This window comes from Octodon degus, unplaced genomic scaffold, assembly GCF_000260255.1.
Source record: "Octodon degus isolate 3935 unplaced genomic scaffold, OctDeg1.0 scaffold00011, whole genome shotgun sequence".
Taxonomy (NCBI): domain Eukaryota; kingdom Metazoa; phylum Chordata; class Mammalia; order Rodentia; family Octodontidae; genus Octodon; species Octodon degus.
In genome coordinates, this window is record NW_004524587.1 from 7,417,143 (window position 1) to 7,421,668 (window position 4,526).

The window sequence follows — 4,526 nt, forward strand, 5'->3', positions numbered from 1 at the left end:
AAGCTGCATAGTGAGACCTTGTACCAAATAAATAAATAAATAAATAAATAAATAAATATTAAGAAAGAAAGAAAAGACAAACTTCATTCCTTTTTTTTCAGAACTCAGGCCCTTGAGCTTGCCAGGCAAACTCTTATTCTACTCAGCCATCTCCCCAGCCCCACAGATTTCATTCTTGTTGTCCTTGTGCAGAAGCTAAAATGTCTCATTGCATTGAAACTAGAATTTAAGTGAGACAGAAACTGATTGATACTAAAAATAAATATTAATACAGTTTAGTAAGAGAACATAGTATCAAGTACATTTTGTCTGTAATCCCAGCATTCTTTTTTTTTTTTTTTGGCAAAACCAGGGATTGAACTCAGGCCCTTGAGCTTGTCGGGCAAACGCTTATTCTACTGAGCCATCTCCCCGGCCCTCAACTTTAAAAATAAATAAAAACAGTGAGGAATGGAGCCTCACAGATGCCTAGCCAGTGATTTCAAGGTCCTGTGGCCTAAGGTGTAGAGACTAGGTGCCCCCCAGCTTCTGGGGGGAGGGGGCAAAGCCAGGGGTCGACTTGTGGCACTGTCCAAAAGGCCAGAGGGGCTACGTCTCTCCTTGTGGCCACTCCGCCCACCTTCCCGGCTCACTCACTGGTAGCCTGAGCCTCGGATCTGTACCACCCACCTTCCCCCCACACAGCCCCACAGGTTCAGACCACTTTCCCTGCACCCGGGCTCCTCCCCTACTCAACCTCACACACAGCAACTTTAAGAGCCGCAAGTGCAGCAGGTGAGAGGATCCCTAATCTCAGATACTAGGGAGGCTGAGGCGGGAGTATCACAAGTTGGAGTCCAGCTGGGTGACTTTAACAGGACCCTGTCTCAATATTTTATACTTTAAAAGTGAGTGGGGGGGGGCCTGTGGGTGTGGCTCAGTGGTAGACTGCTTGCCTGGCATCACCCCCCACCCACCCGCCAAAAAAAAAAAAAAAAGGGAGCCAGGGCTAAAGCATTGCAGCCTCACCTGCCCTGGGACCGGGTGGCAGAGATACAAGCTGCAGGAAGCCCCCAGCCCAGCCCAGCGCTGCTGCAGGCACGCCCTGGGGCCGAGGTTCCCCCGCCCACGCTGCAGGCTGGGCACAGCCAGGGCGCGGCTGGGAGGCGCTCCCTGAATCGCCCACTGTCCCCGCTTGGCCCTGACAATCACCAACAGCGGCAGCGCCCGGGGGTTGGTGGCCAGAGGGGGGAAGGGGAAACTTTGGCCCAGGTCCCTCTGCCGGATTCCTCCTGAGATGCCACTCAGTACCAGCTCCTGCGGGACAAGCAGCAGGGTGAGACTGGGGTGAGGGGGCGGGCGGAGGCTTGTCCTATAGGAGGGAGCGTTCCTGCCACGGGGGGAGGTGATTGGGCGGCTCTGCGGGCCGCCTCGCCCGCCCCAAGGCGCCTGTGCAATGAAAAGAGGAGTCCGAGAAGAGGGCCAGTGGTGCGGGCCGTGTGGCGTGGGAGGCGCGGAGCCGGTCCCTCCCTTGCCCCAAGCCCAGCTGCAGGGCACGTGCCATGCGCCGAGCCCCCAAAGCGAGATGAGAGGGGGGTCCCAGCGGAGCTGCTGCGCAAAGGACACCCTGAAATAAATGTTGGCGAGTGGGGTGCAGGGCAAGCCAAGGGGAGACCCCCGTTAAGGCTGCAACTCCTAGATGCACTTAGGAGCCTGCCCTGAGAACCCAGAGGGAGGTGGGCATAGGGCCCACGCTTGGAGTCCTGGCACTAGGGAGGCCGAGGCAGGAGGATCAAGACTACAGCAGCAGCGTAGTGAATTCAGGGCAAGACCCTGTATCCAAAATAAATAAATAAAGGCTAGGGAAATAGCTATAGCTAAGCAGCAAAAACACCTGCCTGGGAAGTGCAAGGCCCTGAGTTCCATTCTGGATAATAATAAAAAAATTATGGGGCCGGGGAGCTGGCTCAGTGGAATAAGCACTTCCCTGGCAAGCGCAGGGCCTGACTTCAATCCCTGGTTCCACCAAAAAAATTAAAAATTTAAAAATTAAAAAAAGAAAGAAAAGATAGATAAAGAATAGGACTCCTGGAAATATTAACATATACTCAGATATAATTCCTACCATATAATCTTACATATGCACAATGAAAGCCAGCAACGCCGCTGTGTCAGCACCTGATACCCAAGGCGGATCCTCCTGCCTTCACGTCCCAGAGTGCAGAGGGCACAGGTGTGCACCATTAGCCCAGCAGAAGTAGCCATTGTGAAGGATTTTGGGGAACAGGGTGGGCTCAGGCTGCCTTAACGGCGGCGGGGTGGTGTGGCATGTGGAGCTGGAGATCAAACTGCTGTCCCGCAAGCCTGACTGGATTTACCTCGGCAGGCCCTTAAGCAACTGAGCTAACCGGCAAGCCCCCTGAAGTAGCCATTGCAAAGTGAACAGCTCAGCAGCCTGCAGTATGTCCCCATACGTCACTTTTTGTTAAGTTCCATTCTTTGTGCGGCCACTACCTGTCTCATTCTAAAGCCTCTTCATCTGCTTCACATCTCCGTGAATTTACAAATTCTAGACATTCTGAGGTCAGGCACCCCTGGCTTCCTTAACTTTGCCAGATTTTTTTTTTTAATTTATTTATTTATTTTTATTGAAAAATAAATATGAATGAGACAGTTTCACAGCGGATTAATAGGACAGTTCTGATAATCAAGACATTACACATTGTTATCTTCTTAATGGTTATTGTTATCTTCATAGTACAAGAAGCAGACAGGATATTCTGTCCAAACACTGTTAGTACACCTCTTTCTTTTTTTTTTTTTTTTCTTTCCATAATTTTATTGAGAAACAAACAGCAATGAGACAGTTTCAATAATTAACACATTGGGTCGGGGAGATGGCTCAGTGGAATAAGTGCTCCCCTGGCAAGTGCAAGGGCCTGAGTTCAATCCCCAGCTCCACCACAAAAAAAAAAAAAAAAAAAAATTAACACATTGCATACATTCTTCTTAGTGGTGAATTGCTGTCCAAAATGCGGACTTGATATCCTATTTACAAACACCATTAGAACGAATCCCTCTATTCGTTAAGAGAATGTAACTATCTATCCTAACCACTTTGAATACACAGATACAAAATGAACATTCATCTGTATCCCCTTTTTTTGTTAAGTTCTGTTATTTGAATATTATAGGTGTGTAAACTCAGCAAAATATTCTAAAAGAGTTCAATAGCTCATAATAGTATTGGGTCTTCCACTTCACTGGCAATGTCAGAAATTGTTGACCTGAGTCCCCTACAGCTCAACATAACAGCATGGCTTTATTTCTGTTTTCTTTTTTTTGTTGTTTGTTTGTTTGTTTTACAGAACTGGGGATTGAACTCAGGCCCTTGAGCTTGCCAGGGAAGCACTTATTCCACTGAGCCATCTCCCTGGCCAAAGTTTGTTGTTTTCGGGGTTTTTGTACAGTTTATTTCTTATATTTCATTTTTATATTTTTCTGCTGGATGGTTAAGACCAAGGTAAGGGGCTAGGGAGATGGCTCAGTGGAATAAGCGCTTCCCTGGCAAGCGCAAGGGCCTGAGTTCAATCCCTGGTTCCGCAAAAAAAAAAAAAAGACCAAGATAAAGCAGGACCTGTGCAACAAGAGTTGTAGCTTTTGGGTCTGATAAGGTCAGTGAAATCCCCTCAGGATTTATCCTGAGATCCTGTACCTCAGATTGTAGAACCTTTGTCAGTGTCAGCCATGTGGATGAGTCACGGCCATTGCTTGGCCAATGTGCTCTCTGTGAAAGCCTGAGAGAATGTTTTCTCTCCAAGTGACTCTCCTTAGGCACACTCTACATCATCGATCACTTTCCTCTTTGGTCCCATAATCTCCTTGATTAGAAAATTTGGGATACTACCGAGTTACATGACGTTACAGTACAAGTTCTCATATGTCCTGAGTCTTAATTGACCTTGGAAGGCTAGAGCCAAAATGTTCACTTTGCCAGATCTTGAGGGGGTAGAACTAACAGAGCTAATGGTTGTGGTCACATGGTGGTGGTGACCTGAGCCTGACTCCTCTGGTCTCTGTGGGTGGAGGCCCTCACAGTTTGGGGGAGCCCAGAGGGACCAGCCTAGAGGGGCCAGAGGGAGAAGTCAGGAGGGAGGACGAAAGGAATTGGCTTCACTGGGCCCATGTCACTTAAGACTGAGTGCTATGGACCACCTCGCTGGGAGGAGATGGCAGGGGCAGGCTGCCCCCAGGGCTGACTTGGAGGAGTAGCTCTGGGTGTCCACAGCATGGGGATGGGGGAGCATGGCTGGAGCCAGGGATGGAAGACGTGGAGCTTGAGGCTTCTGCCCTAGGGACAGAGCAGTTTCCAGGATGGAACTGGAGAAGGGAAATCCAGTCACAACAGCCGCCTGCACTGAAGTCAGTTCAGGATACAGTAAGAAGGGCTGAGGAGATGGCTCAGTGGTCTAAAGCACCTACTTAGAACAAGCTTAGCAAAGCACAGGGACCGCGGTTCAATCCCCCAGCACCACATGCCAGCCAGC

General features: G+C 49.2%; 1 protein-coding gene across 1 annotated transcript in view; it reads left to right on the plus strand.

Annotated features, from left to right (window-relative positions):
- Fa2h (fatty acid 2-hydroxylase) overlaps window positions 1-4,526 on the plus strand; it is a 50,598-nt gene that overhangs the window by 40,136 nt on the left and 5,936 nt on the right. The gene's annotated exons all lie outside the window — the stretch shown is intronic.